The sequence below is a fragment of the Ambystoma mexicanum genome (genome assembly GCF_040938575.1).
Source record: "Ambystoma mexicanum isolate Mex_15411 chromosome 12 unlocalized genomic scaffold, UKY_AmexF1_1 Mex_chr12_unloc.1, whole genome shotgun sequence".
NCBI classification, from domain to species: Eukaryota; Metazoa; Chordata; class Amphibia; order Caudata; family Ambystomatidae; genus Ambystoma; species Ambystoma mexicanum.
This window is the reverse complement of record NW_027182322.1, coordinates 13,970,608-13,986,704: the sequence shown is the minus strand read 5'-3', so window position 1 is coordinate 13,986,704 and position 16,097 is coordinate 13,970,608. Positions and strand designations below refer to the sequence as shown.

The 16,097-nt window shown below is 36.4% G+C and overlaps 11 non-coding genes across 11 annotated transcripts; all 11 read right to left on the bottom strand.

Annotated features, from left to right (window-relative positions):
- Window positions 1-1,002: 1,002 nt before the first annotated feature.
- Window positions 1,003-1,092, bottom strand: TRNAR-UCU (transfer RNA arginine (anticodon UCU)). The gene is given in 2 exon segments: window positions 1,003-1,038; window positions 1,056-1,092. It is a non-coding gene; the product is annotated as a tRNA-Arg (tRNA).
- Window positions 1,093-1,768: 676 nt separating this feature from the next.
- TRNAR-UCU (transfer RNA arginine (anticodon UCU)) lies at window positions 1,769-1,858 on the bottom strand. Its single transcript is given in 2 exon segments — window positions 1,769-1,804; window positions 1,822-1,858. It is a non-coding gene; the product is annotated as a tRNA-Arg (tRNA).
- A 2,211-nt stretch (window positions 1,859-4,069) lies between these two features.
- Window positions 4,070-4,159, bottom strand: TRNAR-UCU (transfer RNA arginine (anticodon UCU)). Its single transcript is given in 2 exon segments — window positions 4,070-4,105; window positions 4,123-4,159. It is a non-coding gene; the product is annotated as a tRNA-Arg (tRNA).
- A 1,443-nt stretch (window positions 4,160-5,602) lies between these two features.
- TRNAR-UCU (transfer RNA arginine (anticodon UCU)) lies at window positions 5,603-5,692 on the bottom strand. Its single transcript is given in 2 exon segments — window positions 5,603-5,638; window positions 5,656-5,692. It is a non-coding gene; the product is annotated as a tRNA-Arg (tRNA).
- A 676-nt stretch (window positions 5,693-6,368) lies between these two features.
- On the bottom strand, window positions 6,369-6,458 carry TRNAR-UCU (transfer RNA arginine (anticodon UCU)). Its single transcript is given in 2 exon segments — window positions 6,369-6,404; window positions 6,422-6,458. It is a non-coding gene; the product is annotated as a tRNA-Arg (tRNA).
- A 2,210-nt stretch (window positions 6,459-8,668) lies between these two features.
- On the bottom strand, window positions 8,669-8,758 carry TRNAR-UCU (transfer RNA arginine (anticodon UCU)). Its single transcript is given in 2 exon segments — window positions 8,669-8,704; window positions 8,722-8,758. It is a non-coding gene; the product is annotated as a tRNA-Arg (tRNA).
- Window positions 8,759-10,201: 1,443 nt separating this feature from the next.
- Window positions 10,202-10,291, bottom strand: TRNAR-UCU (transfer RNA arginine (anticodon UCU)). The gene is given in 2 exon segments: window positions 10,202-10,237; window positions 10,255-10,291. It is a non-coding gene; the product is annotated as a tRNA-Arg (tRNA).
- A 676-nt stretch (window positions 10,292-10,967) lies between these two features.
- TRNAR-UCU (transfer RNA arginine (anticodon UCU)) lies at window positions 10,968-11,057 on the bottom strand. Its single transcript is given in 2 exon segments — window positions 10,968-11,003; window positions 11,021-11,057. It is a non-coding gene; the product is annotated as a tRNA-Arg (tRNA).
- Window positions 11,058-11,733: 676 nt separating this feature from the next.
- Window positions 11,734-11,823, bottom strand: TRNAR-UCU (transfer RNA arginine (anticodon UCU)). Its single transcript is given in 2 exon segments — window positions 11,734-11,769; window positions 11,787-11,823. It is a non-coding gene; the product is annotated as a tRNA-Arg (tRNA).
- A 2,210-nt stretch (window positions 11,824-14,033) lies between these two features.
- Window positions 14,034-14,123, bottom strand: TRNAR-UCU (transfer RNA arginine (anticodon UCU)). The gene is given in 2 exon segments: window positions 14,034-14,069; window positions 14,087-14,123. It is a non-coding gene; the product is annotated as a tRNA-Arg (tRNA).
- A 676-nt stretch (window positions 14,124-14,799) lies between these two features.
- TRNAR-UCU (transfer RNA arginine (anticodon UCU)) lies at window positions 14,800-14,889 on the bottom strand. Its single transcript is given in 2 exon segments — window positions 14,800-14,835; window positions 14,853-14,889. It is a non-coding gene; the product is annotated as a tRNA-Arg (tRNA).
- Window positions 14,890-16,097: the final 1,208 nt, after the last annotated feature.

Sequence of the window (16,097 nt, the reverse complement as noted above, 5' to 3'; positions counted from 1 at the left end):
TGTTTCTGAAGGAAGGATACATTAGGAAAGTGCAAAGTTTCTGGCAGTGATGTTGTATTGCTTATGAGCAATATGTTCCTGTTGCAATGGAAGGCAGACTGCTTTTGATTCAGTTGCATGCTGTATTAGATACATAGGTTCAACTTGGGTCAAATACTAAGATTAAAGCATCGGCCAAAAATAGACATTCCTCACATGCATAATGTTCCTTGTTTGAATAAGAAAGTAAAAAATGCGACTCAGGTGGGATTCAAACCCACAACCTTTGAATGACTTTGCAAATTCACTTAGAAGTCCAACGCGCTATCCATTGCGCCACAGAGCCAGATAAAAAACCACTTGCGTACAGTAAGGGATGACCGAAGTTTTGTCAATCCAGTGTTTACTTCACATCACATTATCAAGCCTTCTGGGATACATGAAAGAATGATTGTTTTCTGAAACATAAAATGTCTGTAGCAAGAATCACACTTCTTTGTGAAACCTTGAACTGCACCTTTGTTCGCTTGGGGAGAAATTCAGAGAATAGGGTATTACAGTATTTTCTTGCCAAGTGAATTGGTTTGGACAACAATTCCATACCTTAATAAAAAAGAACTGGATAAAAAGTGCAGACATACAATTGGTTAACAATACAAAAACACAAAGAGAATATACCATAAATAGCATTGAAAGAAGATTTTACTTTATATGTCGCTAGAAACAAATGTCTGAGTGTAGAGTGTCGTGTTTTTGGTCTATCTCATTTACAGCTATTATAAAGACAATGTTTCTGAAGGAAGGATACATTAGGAAAGTGCCAAGTTTCTGGCAGTAATGTTTTATTGCTTATGAGCAATATGTTCCTGTTGCAATGGAAGGCAGACTGCTTTTGATTCAGTTGCATGCTGTATTAGATACATAGGTTCAACTTGGGTCAAATACTAAGATTAAAGCATCGGCCAAAAATAAACATTCCTCACATGCATAATGTTCCTTGTTCGAATAAGAAAGTAAAAAATGCGACTCTGGTGGGATTCAAACCCACAACCTTTGAATGACTTTGCCAAATCACTTAGAAGTCCAACGCGCTATCCATTGCGCCACAGAGCCAGATGAAAATCCACTTGCCTACAGTAAGGGATGATCGAAGTTTTGTCAATCCAGTGTTTACTTCACATCATATTATCAAGCCTTCTGGGATACATGAAAGAATGATTGTTTTATGAAACATTAAATGTCTGTAGCAAGAATCACAGTTCGGGGTGAAACCTTGAACTGCACCTTTGTTCGCTTGGGGAGAAATTCAGAGAATAGGGTATTACAGTATTTTCTTTCCAAGTGAATTGGTTTGGACAACAATTTCATACCTTAATAAAAAAGAACTGGATAAAAAGTGCCGACATACAATTGGTTAACAATACAAAAACACAAAGAGAATATCCATAAATAGCTTTGAAAGAAGATTTTACTTTATATGTCGCTAGAAACAAATGTCTGAGTGTAGGGTGTCGTGTTTTTGGTCTATCTCCTTTACAGCTATTATAAAGACAATGTTTCTGAAGGAAGGATGCATTAGAAAAGTGCCAAGTTTCTGGCAGTGATGTTGTATTGCTTATGAGCAATATGTTCCTGTTGCAATGGAAGGCAGACTGCTTTTGATTCAGTTGCATGCTGTATTAGATACATAGGTTCAACTTGGGTCAAATACTAAGATTAAAGCATCGGCCAAAAATAAACATTCCTCACATGCATAATGTTCCTTGTTTGAATTAGAAAGTAAAAAATGCGACTCTGGTGGGATTCGAACCCACAACCTTTGAAGGACTTTGCCAATGTACTTAGAAGTCCAACACGCTATCCATTGCGCCACAGAGCCAGATGAAAATCCACTTGCGTACAGTAAGGGATGATCGAAGTTTTGTCAATCCAGTGTTTACTTCACATCACATTATCAAGCCTTCTGGGATACATGAAAGAATGATTGTTTTCTGAAACATAAAATGTCTGTAGCAAGAATCACACTTCTGTGTGAAACCTTGAACTGCACCTTTGTTCGCTTGGGGAGAAATTCAGAGAATAGGGTATTACAGTATTTTCTTGCCAAGTGAATAGGTTTGGACAACAATTCCATACCTTAATAAAAAAGAACTGGATACAAAGTGCAGACATACAATTGGTTAACAATACAAAAACACAAAGAGAATATACCATAAATAGCTTTGAAAGAAGATTTTACTTTATATGTCGCTAGAAACAAATGTCTGAGTGTAGGGTGTCGTGTTTTTGGTCTATCTCATTTACAGCTATTATAAAGACAATGTTTCTGAAGGAAGGCTACATTAGGAAAGTGCCAAGTTTCTGGCAGTAATGTTGTATTGCTTATGAGCAATATGTTCCTGTTGCAATGGAAGGCAGACTGCTTTTGATTCAGTTGCATGCTGTATTAGATACATAGGTTCAACTTGGGTCAAATACTAGGATTAAAGCATCGGCCAAAAATAAACTTTCCTCACATGCATAATGTTCCTTGTTTGAATAAGAAAGTAAAAAATTCAACTCTGGTGGGATTCGAACCCACAACCTTTGAATGACTTTGCCAATTCACTTAGAAGTCCAACGCGCTATCCATTGTGCCACAGAGCCCGATGATAATCAACTTGCGTACATTAAGGGATGATCGAAGTTTTGTCAATCCAGTGTTTACTTCACATCACATTATCAAGCCTTCTGGGATACATGAAAGAATGATTGTTTTCTGAAACATAAAATGTCTGTAGCAAGAATCACACTTCTGTGTGAAACCTTGAACTGCACCTTTGTTCGCTTGGGGAGAAATTCAGAGAATAGGGTATTACAGTATTTTCTTGCCAAGTGAATAGGTTTGGACAACAATTCCATACCTTAATAAAAAAGAACTGGATAAAAAGTGCAGCCATACAATTGGTTAACAATACAAAAACACAAAGAGAATATACCATAAATAGCTTTGAAAGAATATTTTACTTTATATGTCGCTAGAAACAAATGTCTGAGTGTAGGGTGTTGTGTTTTTGGTCTATCTCATTTACAGCTATTATAAAGACAATGTTTCTGAAGGAAGGATACATTAGGAAAGTGCAAAGTTTCTGGCAGTGATGTTGTATTGCTTATGAGCAATATGTTCCTGTTGCAATGGAAGGCAGACTGCTTTTGATTCAGTTGCATGCTGTATTAGATACATAGGTTCAACTTGGGTCAAATACTAAGATTAAAGCATCGGCCAAAAATAGACATTCCTCACATGCATAATGTTCCTTGTTTGAATAAGAAAGTAAAAAATGCGACTCTGGTGGGATTCAAACCCACAACCTTTGAATGACTTTGCAAATTCACTTAGAAGTCCAACGCGCAATCCATTGCGCCACAGAGCCAGATAAAAATCCACTTGCGTACAGTAAGGGATGACCGAAGTTTTGTCAATCCAGTGTTTACTTCACATCACATTATCAAGCCTTCTGGGATACATGAAAGAATGATTGTTTTCTGAAACATAAAATGTCTGTAGCAAGAATCACACTTCTTTGTGAAACCTTGAACTGCACCTTTGTTCGCTTGGGGAGAAATTCAGAGAATAGGGTATTACAGTATTTTCTTGCCAAGTGAATAGGTTTGGACAACAATTCCATACCTTAATAAAAAAGAACTGGATAAAAAGTGCAGACATACAATTGGTTAACAATACAAAAACACAAAGAGAATATACCATAAATAGCTTTGAAAGAAGATTTTACTTTATATGTCGCTAGAAACAAATGTCTGAGTGTAGGGTGTCGTGTTTTTGGTCTATCTCATTTACAGCTATTATAAAGACAATGTTTCTGAAGGAAGGATACATTAGGAAAGTGCCAAGTTTGTGGCAGTAATGTTGTATTGCTTATGAGCAATATGTTCCTGTTGCAATGGAAGGCAGACTGCCTTTGATTCAGTTGCATGCTGTATTAGATACATAGGTTCAACTTGGGTCAAATACTAAGATTAAAGCATCGGCCAAAAATAAACATTCCTCACATGCATAATGTTCCTTGTTTGAATAAGAAAGTAAAAAATGCGACTCTGGTGGGATTCGAACCCACAACCTTTGAATGACTTTGCCACTTCACTTAGAAGTCCAATGCGCTATCCATTGCGCCACAGAGCCAGATAAAAATCCACTTGCATACATTAAGGGATGATCGAAGTTTTGTCAATCCAGTGTTTACTTCACATCATATTATCAAGCCTTCTGGAATACAAGAAAGAATAATTGTTTTCTGAAACATAAAATGTCTGTAGAAGAATCACACTTCTGGGTGAAACCTTGAACTACACCTTTGTTCCTTTAGGGATAAATTCGGAGAATAGGGTATTACTGTATTTTCTTGTAAACTGAATACGTTTGGACAACAATTCCATACCTTAATAGAAAAGAACTGGATAAAAAGTGCAGCCATACAATTGGTTAACAATACAAAAACACAAAGAGAATATACCATAAATAGCTTTGAAAGAAGATTTTACTTTATATGTCGCTAGAAACAAATGTCTGAGTGTAGGGTGTCGTGTTTTTGGTCTATCTCATTTACAGCTATTATAAAGACAATGTTTCTGAAGGAAGGATACATTAGGAAAGTGCAAAGTTTCTGGCAGTGATGTTGTATTGCTTATGAGCAATATGTTCCTGTTGCAATGGAAGGCAGACTGCTTTTGATTCAGTTGCATGCTGTATTAGATACATAGGTTCAACTTGGGTCAAATACTAAGATTAAAGCATCGGCCAAAAATAGACATTCCTCACATGCATAATGTTACTTGTTTGAATAAGAAAGTAAAAAATGCGACTCTGGTGGGATTCAAACCCACAACCTTTGAATGACTTTGCAAATTCACTTAGAAGGCCAACGCGCTATCCATTGCGCCACAGAGCCAGATAAAAATCCACTTGCGTACAGTAAGGGATGATCGAAGTTTTGTCAATCCAGTGTTTACTTCACATCACATTATCAAGCCTTCTGGGATACATGAAAGAATGATTGTTTTCTGAAACATAAAATGTCTGTAGCAAGAATCACACTTCTTTGTGAAACCTTGAACTGCACCTTTGTTCGCTTGGGGAGAAATTCAGAGAATAGGGTATTACAGTATTTTCTTGCCAAGTGAATTGGTTTGGACAACAATTCCATACCTTAATAAAAAAGAACTGGATAAAAAGTGCAGACATACAATTGGTTAACAATACAAAAACACAAAGAGAATATACCATAAATAGCTTTGAAAGAAGATTTTACTTTATATGTCGCTAGAAACAAATGTCTGAGTGTAGGGTGTCGTGTTTTTGGTCTATCTCATTTACAGCTATTATAAAGACAATGTTTCTGAAGGAAGGATACATTAGGAAAGTGCCAAGTTTGTGGCAGTAATGTTGTATTGCTTATGAGCAATATGTTCCTGTTGCAATGGAAGGCAGACTGCTTTCGATTCAGTTGCATGCTGTATTAGATACATAGGTTCAACTTGGGTCAAATACTAAGATTAAAGCATCGGCCAAAAATAAACATTCCTCACATGCATAATGTTCCTTGTTTGAATAAGAAAGTAAAAAATTCGACTCTGGTGGGATTCGAACCCACAACCTTTAAATGACTTTGCCAATTCACTTAGAAGTCCAATGCGCTATCCATTGCGCCACAGAGCCAGATAAAAATCCACTTTCGTACAGTAAGGGATGATCGAAGTTTTGTCAATCCAGTGTTTACTTCACATCATATTGTCAAGCCTTCTGGGATACATGAAAGAATGATTGTTTTCTGAAACATAAAATGTCTGTAGCAAGAATCACAGTTCGGGGTGAAACCTTGAACTGCACCTTTGTTCGCTTGGGGAGAAATTCAGAGAATAGGGTATTACAGTATTTTCTTGCCAAGTGAATTGGTTTGGACAACAATTCCATACCTTAATAAAAAAGAACTGGATAAAAAGTGCAGACATACAATTGTTAACAATACAAAAACACAAAGAGAATATACCATAAATAGCTTTGAAAGAAGATTTTACTTTATATGTCGCTAGAAACAAATGTCTGAGTGTAGGGTGTCGTGTTCTTGGTCTATCTCATTTACAGCTATTATAAAGACAATGTTTCTGAAGGAAGGATACATTAGAAAAGTGCCAAGTTTCTGGCAGTGATGTTGTATTGCTTATGAGCAATATGTTCCTGTTGCAATGGAAGGCAGACTGCTTTTGATTCAGTTGCATGCTGTATTAGATACATAGGTTCAACTTGGGTCAAATACTAAGATTAAAGCATCGGCCAAAAATAAACATTCCTCACATGCATAATGTTCCTTGTTTGAATAAGAAAGTAAAAAATGCGACTCTGGTGGGATTCGAACCCACAACCTTTGAATGACTTTGCCAATTCATTTAGAAGTCCAACGCGCTATCCATTGCGCCACAGAGCCAGATGAAAATCCACTTGAGTACAGTAAGGGATGATCGAAGTTTTGTCAATCCAGTGTTTACTTCACATCATATTATCAAGCCTTCTGTGATACAAGAAACAATAATTGTTTTCTGAAACATAAAATGTCTGTAGAAGAATCACACTTCTGGGTGAAACCTTGAACTACACCTTTGTTCCTTTAGGGATGAATTCGGAGAATAGGGTATTACCGTATTTTCTTGCAAACTGAATACGTTTGGACAACAATTCCATACCTTAATAAAAAAGAACTGGATAAAAAGTGCAGACATACAATTGGTTAACAATACAAAAACACAAAGAGAATATACCATAAATAGCTTTGAAAGAAGATTTTACTTTATATGTCGCTAGAAACAAATGTCTGAGTGTAGGGTGTCGTGTTTTTGGTCTATCTCATTTACAGCTATTATAAAGACAATGTTTCTGAAGGAAGGATACATTAGGAAAGTGCAAAGTTTCTGGCAGTGATGTTGTATTGCTTATGAGCAATATGTTCCTGTTGCAATGGAAGGCAGACTGCTTTTGATTCAGTTGCATGCTGTATTAGATACATAGGTTCAACTTGGGTCAAATACTAGGATTAAAGCATCGGCCAAAAATAAACTTTCCTCACATGCATAATGTTCCTTGTTTGAATAAGAAAGTAAAAAATTCAACTCTGGTGGGATTCGAACCCACAACCTTTGAATGACTTTGCCAATTCACTTAGAAGTCCAACGCGCTATCCATTGTGCCACAGAGCCCGATGATAATCAACTTGCGTACATTAAGGGATGATCGAAGTTTTGTCAATCCAGTGTTTACTTCACATCACATTATCAAGCCTTCTGGGATACATGAAAGAATGATTGTTTTCTGAAACATAAAATGTCTGTAGCAAGAATCACACTTCTGTGTGAAACCTTGAACTGCACCTTTGTTCGCTTGGGGAGAAATTCAGAGAATAGGGTATTACAGTATTTTCTTGCCAAGTGAATAGGTTTGGACAACAATTCCATACCTTAATAAAAAAGAACTGGATAAAAAGTGCAGCCATACAATTGGTTAACAATACAAAAACACAAAGAGAATATACCATAAATAGCTTTGAAAGAATATTTTACTTTATATGTCGCTAGAAACAAATGTCTGAGTGTAGGGTGTTGTGTTTTTGGTCTATCTCATTTACAGCTATTATAAAGACAATGTTTCTGAAGGAAGGATACATTAGGAAAGTGCAAAGTTTCTGGCAGTGATGTTGTATTGCTTATGAGCAATATGTTCCTGTTGCAATGGAAGGCAGACTGCTTTTGATTCAGTTGCATGCTGTATTAGATACATAGGTTCAACTTGGGTCAAATACTAAGATTAAAGCATCGGCCAAAAATAGACATTCCTCACATGCATAATGTTCCTTGTTTGAATAAGAAAGTAAAAAATGCGACTCTGGTGGGATTCAAACCCACAACCTTTGAATGACTTTGCAAATTCACTTAGAAGTCCAACACGCAATCCATTGCGCCACAGAGCCAGATAAAAATCCACTTGCGTACAGTAAGGGATGACCGAAGTTTTGTCAATCCAGTGTTTACTTCACATCACATTATCAAGCCTTCTGGGATACATGAAAGAATGATTGTTTTCTGAAACATAAAATGTCTGTAGCAAGAATCACACTTCTTTGTGAAACCTTGAACTGCACCTTTGTTCGCTTGGGGAGAAATTCAGAGAATAGGGTATTACAGTATTTTCTTGCCAAGTGAATAGGTTTGGACAACAATTCCATACCTTAATAAAAAAGAACTGGATAAAAAGTGCAGACATACAATTGGTTAACAATACAAAAACACAAAGAGAATATACCATAAATAGCTTTGAAAGAAGATTTTACTTTATATGTCGCTAGAAACAAATGTCTGAGTGTAGGGTGTCGTGTTTTTGGTCTATCTCATTTACAGCTATTATAAAGACAATGTTTCTGAAGGAAGGATACATTAGGAAAGTGCCAAGTTTGTGGCAGTAATGTTGTATTGCTTATGAGCAATATGTTCCTGTTGCAATGGAAGGCAGACTGCCTTTGATTCAGTTGCATGCTGTATTAGATACATAGGTTCAACTTGGGTCAAATACTAAGATTAAAGCATCGGCCAAAAATAAACATTCCTCACATGCATAATGTTCCTTGTTTGAATAAGAAAGTAAAAAATGCGACTCTGGTGGGATTCGAACCCACAACCTTTGAATGACTTTGCCACTTCACTTAGAAGTCCAATGCGCTATCCATTGCGCCACAGAGCCAGATAAAAATCCACTTGCATACATTAAGGGATGATCGAAGTTTTGTCAATCCAGTGTTTACTTCACATCATATTATCAAGCCTTCTGGAATACAAGAAAGAATAATTGTTTTCTGAAACATAAAATGTCTGTAGAAGAATCACACTTCTGGGTGAAACCTTGAACTACACCTTTGTTCCTTTAGGGATAAATTCGGAGAATAGGGTATTACTGTATTTTCTTGTAAACTGAATACGTTTGGACAACAATTCCATACCTTAATAGAAAAGAACTGGATAAAAAGTGCAGCCATACAATTGGTTAACAATACAAAAACACAAAGAGAATATACCATAAATAGCTTTGAAAGAAGATTTTACTTTATATGTCGCTAGAAACAAATGTCTGAGTGTAGGGTGTCGTGTTTTTGGTCTATCTCATTTACAGCTATTATAAAGACAATGTTTCTGAAGGAAGGATACATTAGGAAAGTGCAAAGTTTCTGGCAGTGATGTTGTATTGCTTATGAGCAATATGTTCCTGTTGCAATGGAAGGCAGACTGCTTTTGATTCAGTTGCATGCTGTATTAGATACATAGGTTCAACTTGGGTCAAATACTAAGATTAAAGCATCGGCCAAAAATAGACATTCCTCACATGCATAATGTTACTTGTTTGAATAAGAAAGTAAAAAATGCGACTCTGGTGGGATTCAAACCCACAACCTTTGAATGACTTTGCAAATTCACTTAGAAGGCCAACGCGCTATCCATTGCGCCACAGAGCCAGATAAAAATCCACTTGCGTACAGTAAGGGATGATCGAAGTTTTGTCAATCCAGTGTTTACTTCACATCACATTATCAAGCCTTCTGGGATACATGAAAGAATGATTGTTTTCTGAAACATAAAATGTCTGTAGCAAGAATCACACTTCTTTGTGAAACCTTGAACTGCACCTTTGTTCGCTTGGGGAGAAATTCAGAGAATAGGGTATTACAGTATTTTCTTGCCAAGTGAATTGGTTTGGACAACAATTCCATACCTTAATAAAAAAGAACTGGATAAAAAGTGCAGACATACAATTGGTTAACAATACAAAAACACAAAGAGAATATACCATAAATAGCTTTGAAAGAAGATTTTACTTTATATGTCGCTAGAAACAAATGTCTGAGTGTAGGGTGTCGTGTTTTTGGTCTATCTCATTTACAGCTATTATAAAGACAATGTTTCTGAAGGAAGGATACATTAGGAAAGTGCCAAGTTTGTGGCAGTAATGTTGTATTGCTTATGAGCAATATGTTCCTGTTGCAATGGAAGGCAGACTGCTTTCGATTCAGTTGCATGCTGTATTAGATACATAGGTTCAACTTGGGTCAAATACTAAGATTAAAGCATCGGCCAAAAATAAACATTCCTCACATGCATAATGTTCCTTGTTTGAATAAGAAAGTAAAAAATTCGACTCTGGTGGGATTCGAACCCACAACCTTTAAATGACTTTGCCAATTCACTTAGAAGTCCAATGCGCTATCCATTGCGCCACAGAGCCAGATAAAAATCCACTTTCGTACAGTAAGGGATGATCGAAGTTTTGTCAATCCAGTGTTTACTTCACATCATATTGTCAAGCCTTCTGGGATACATGAAAGAATGATTGTTTTCTGAAACATAAAATGTCTGTAGCAAGAATCACAGTTCGGGGTGAAACCTTGAACTGCACCTTTGTTCGCTTGGGGAGAAATTCAGAGAATAGGGTATTACAGTATTTTCTTGCCAAGTGAATTGGTTTGGACAACAATTCCATACCTTAATAAAAAAGAACTGGATAAAAAGTGCAGACATACAATTGTTAACAATACAAAAACACAAAGAGAATATACCATAAATAGCTTTGAAAGAAGATTTTACTTTATATGTCGCTAGAAACAAATGTCTGAGTGTAGGGTGTCGTGTTCTTGGTCTATCTCATTTACAGCTATTATAAAGACAATGTTTCTGAAGGAAGGATACATTAGAAAAGTGCCAAGTTTCTGGCAGTGATGTTGTATTGCTTATGAGCAATATGTTCCTGTTGCAATGGAAGGCAGACTGCTTTTGATTCAGTTGCATGCTGTATTAGATACATAGGTTCAACTTGGGTCAAATACTAAGATTAAAGCATCGGCCAAAAATAAACATTCCTCACATGCATAATGTTCCTTGTTTGAATAAGAAAGTAAAAAATGCGACTCTGGTGGGATTCGAACCCACAACCTTTGAATGACTTTGCCAATTCATTTAGAAGTCCAACGCGCTATCCATTGCGCCACAGAGCCAGATGAAAATCCACTTGAGTACAGTAAGGGATGATCGAAGTTTTGTCAATCCAGTGTTTACTTCACATCATATTATCAAGCCTTCTGTGATACAAGAAACAATAATTGTTTTCTGAAACATAAAATGTCTGTAGAAGAATCACACTTCTGGGTGAAACCTTGAACTACACCTTTGTTCCTTTAGGGATGAATTCGGAGAATAGGGTATTACCGTATTTTCTTGCAAACTGAATACGTTTGGACAACAATTCCATACCTTAATAAAAAAGAACTGGATAAAAAGTGCAGACATACAATTGGTTAACAATACAAAAACACAAAGAGAATATACCATAAATAGCTTTGAAAGAAGATTTTACTTTATATGTCGCTAGAAACAAATGTCTGAGTGTAGGGTGTCGTGTTTTTGGTCTATCTCATTTACAGCTATTATAAAGACAATGTTTCTGAAGGAAGGATACATTAGGAAAGTGCAAAGTTTCTGGCAGTGATGTTGTATTGCTTATGAGCAATATGTTCCTGTTGCAATGGAAGGCAGACTGCTTTTGATTCAGTTGCATGCTATATTAGATACATAGGTTCAACTTGGGTCAAATACTAAGATTAAAGCATCGGCCAAAAATAAACATTCCTCACATGCATAATGTTCCTTGTTTGAATTAGAAAGTAAAAAATGCGACTCTGGTGGGATTCGAACCCACAACCTTTGAAGGACTTTGCCAATGTACTTAGAAGTCCAACACGCTATCCATTGCGCCACAGAGCCAGATGAAAATCCACTTGCGTACAGTAAGGGATGATCGAAGTTTTGTCAATCCAGTGTTTACTTCACATCACATTATCAAGCCTTCTGGGATACATGAAAGAATGATTGTTTTCTGAAACATAAAATGTCTGTAGCAAGAATCACACTTCTGTGTGAAACCTTGAACTGCACCTTTGTTCGCTTGGGGAGAAATTCAGAGAATAGGGTATTACAGTATTTTCTTGCCAAGTGAATAGGTTTGGACAACAATTCCATACCTTAATAAAAAAGAACTGGATAAAAAGTGCAGACATACAATTGGTTAACAATACAAAAACACAAAGAGAATATACCATAAATAGCTTTGAAAGAAGATTTTACTTTATATGTCGCTAGAAACAAATGTCTGAGTGTAGGGTGTCGTGTTTTTGGTCTATCTCATTTACAGCTATTATAAAGACAATGTTTCTGAAGGAAGGCTACATTAGGAAAGTGCCAAGTTTCTGGCAGTAATGTTGTATTGCTTATGAGCAATATGTTCCTGTTGCAATGGAAGGCAGACTGCTTTTGATTCAGTTGCATGCTGTATTAGATACATAGGTTCAACTTGGGTCAAATACTAAGATTAAAGCATCGGCCAAAAATAAACATTCCTCACTTGCATAATGTTCCTTGTTTGAATAAGAAAGTAAAAAATTCAACGCTGGTGGGATTCGAACCCACAACCTTTGAATGACTTTGCCAATTCACTTAGAAGTCCAACGCGCTATCCATTGTGCCACAGAGCACGATTATTATCAACTTGCGTACATTAAGGGATGATCGAAGTTTTGTCAATCCAGTGTTTACTTCACATCATATTATCAAGCCTTCTGGGATACAAGAAAGAATAATTGTTTTCTGAAACATAAAATGTCTGTAGAAGAATCACACTTCTGGGTGAAACCTTGAACTACACCTTTGTTCCTTTAGGGATAAATTCGGAGAATAGGGTATTACTGTATTTTCTTGCAAACTGAATACGTTTGGACAACAATTCCATACCTTAATAAAAAAGAACTGGATAAAAAGTGCAGCCATACAATTGGTTAACAATACAAAAACACAAAGAGAATATACCATAAATAGCTTTGAAAGAATATTTTACTTTATATGTCGCTAGAAACAAATGTCTGAGTGTAGGGTGTTGTGTTTTTGGTCTATCTCATTTACAGCTATTATAAAGACAATGTTTCTGAAGGAAGGATACATTAGGAAAGTGCAAAGTTTCTGGCAGTGATGTTGTATTGCTTATGAGCAATATGTTCCTGTTGCAATGGAAGGCAGACTGCTTTTGATTCAGTTGCATGCTGTATTAGATACATAGGTTCAACTTGGGTCAAATACTAAGATTAAAGCATCGGCCAAAAATAGACATTCCTCACATGCATAATGTTCCTTGTTTGAATAAGAAAGTAAAAAATGCGACTCAGGTGGGATTCAAACCCGCAACCTTTGAATGACTTTGCAAATTCACTTAGAAGTCCAACGCGCTATCCATTGCGCCACAGAGCCAGATAAAAAACCACTTGCGTACAGTAAGGGATGACCGAAGTTTTGTCAATCCAGTGTTTACTTCACATCACATTATCAAGCCTTCTGGGATACATGAAAGAATGATTGTTTTCTGAAACATAAAATGTCTGTAGCAAGAATCACACTTCTTTGTGAAACCTTGAACTGCACCTTTGTTCGCTTGGGGAGAAATTCAGAGAATAGGGTATTACAGTATTTTCTTGCCAAGTGAATTGGTTTGGACAACAATTCCATACCTTAATAAAAAAGAACTGGATAAAAAGTGCAGACATACAATTGGTTAACAATACAAAAACACAAAGAGAATATACCATAAATAGCATTGAAAGAAGATTTTACTTTATATGTCGCTAGAAACAAATGTCTGAGTGTAGAGTGTCGTGTTTTTGGTCTATCTCATTTACAGCTATTATAAAGACAATGTTTCTGAAGGAAGGATACATTAGGAAAGTGCCAAGTTTCTGGCAGTAATGTTTTATTGCTTATGAGCAATATGTTCCTGTTGCAATGGAAGGCAGACTGCTTTTGATTCAGTTGCATGCTGTATTAGATACATAGGTTCAACTTGGGTCAAATACTAAGATTAAAGCATCGGCCAAAAATAAACATTCCTCACATGCATAATGTTCCTTGTTCGAATAAGAAAGTAAAAAATGCGACTCTGGTGGGATTCAAACCCACAACCTTTGAATGACTTTGCCAAATCACTTAGAAGTCCAACGCGCTATCCATTGCGCCACAGAGCCAGATGAAAATCCACTTGCCTACAGTAAGGGATGATCGAAGTTTTGTCAATCCAGTGTTTACTTCACATCATATTATCAAGCCTTCTGGGATACATGAAAGAATGATTGTTTTATGAAACATTAAATGTCTGTAGCAAGAATCACAGTTCGGGGTGAAACCTTGAACTGCACCTTTGTTCGCTTGGGGAGAAATTCAGAGAATAGGGTATTACAGTATTTTCTTTCCAAGTGAATTGGTTTGGACAACAATTTCATACCTTAATAAAAAAGAACTGGATAAAAAGTGCCGACATACAATTGGTTAACAATACAAAAACACAAAGAGAATATCCATAAATAGCTTTGAAAGAAGATTTTACTTTATATGTCGCTAGAAACAAATGTCTGAGTGTAGGGTGTCGTGTTTTTGGTCTATCTCCTTTACAGCTATTATAAAGACAATGTTTCTGAAGGAAGGATGCATTAGAAAAGTGCCAAGTTTCTGGCAGTGATGTTGTATTGCTTATGAGCAATATGTTCCTGTTGCAATGGAAGGCAGACTGCTTTTGATTCAGTTGCATGCTGTATTAGATACATAGGTTCAACTTGGGTCAAATACTAAGATTAAAGCATCGGCCAAAAATAAACATTCCTCACATGCATAATGTTCCTTGTTTGAATTAGAAAGTAAAAAATGCGACTCTGGTGGGATTCGAACCCACAACCTTTGAAGGACTTTGCCAATGTACTTAGAAGTCCAACACGCTATCCATTGCGCCACAGAGCCAGATGAAAATCCACTTGCGTACAGTAAGGGATGATCGAAGTTTTGTCAATCCAGTGTTTACTTCACATCACATTATCAAGCCTTCTGGGATACATGAAAGAATGATTGTTTTCTGAAACATAAAATGTCTGTAGCAAGAATCACACTTCTGTGTGAAACCTTGAACTGCACCTTTGTTCGCTTGGGGAGAAATTCAGAGAATAGGGTATTACAGTATTTTCTTGCCAAGTGAATAGGTTTGGACAACAATTCCATACCTTAATAAAAAAGAACTGGATACAAAGTGCAGACATACAATTGGTTAACAATACAAAAACACAAAGAGAATATACCATAAATAGCTTTGAAAGAAGATTTTACTTTATATGTCGCTAGAAACAAATGTCTGAGTGTAGGGTGTCGTGTTTTTGGTCTATCTCATTTACAGCTATTATAAAGACAATGTTTCTGAAGGAAGGCTACATTAGGAAAGTGCCAAGTTTCTGGCAGTAATGTTGTATTGCTTATGAGCAATATGTTCCTGTTGCAATGGAAGGCAGACTGCTTTTGATTCAGTTGCATGCTGTATTAGATACATAGGTTCAACTTGGGTCAAATACTAGGATTAAAGCATCGGCCAAAAATAAACTTTCCTCACATGCATAATGTTCCTTGTTTGAATAAGAAAGTAAAAAATTCAACTCTGGTGGGATTCGAACCCACAACCTTTGAATGACTTTGCCAATTCACTTAGAAGTCCAACGCGCTATCCATTGTGCCACAGAGCCCGATGATAATCAACTTGCGTACATTAAGGGATGATCGAAGTTTTGTCAATCCAGTGTTTACTTCACATCACATTATCAAGCCTTCTGGGATACATGAAAGAATGATTGTTTTCTGAAACATAAAATGTCTGTAGCAAGAATCACACTTCTGTGTGAAACCTTGAACTGCACCTTTGTTCGCTTGGGGAGAAATTCAGAGAATAGGGTATTACAGTATTTTCTTGCCAAGTGAATAGGTTTGGACAACAATTCCATACCTTAATAAAAAAGAACTGGATAAAAAGTGCAGCCATACAATTGGTTAACAATACAAAAACACAAAGAGAATATACCATAAATAGCTTTGAAAGAATATTTTACTTTATATGTCGCTAGAAACAAATGTCTGAGTGTAGGGTGTTGTGTTTTTGGTCTATCTCATTTACAGCTATTATAAAGACA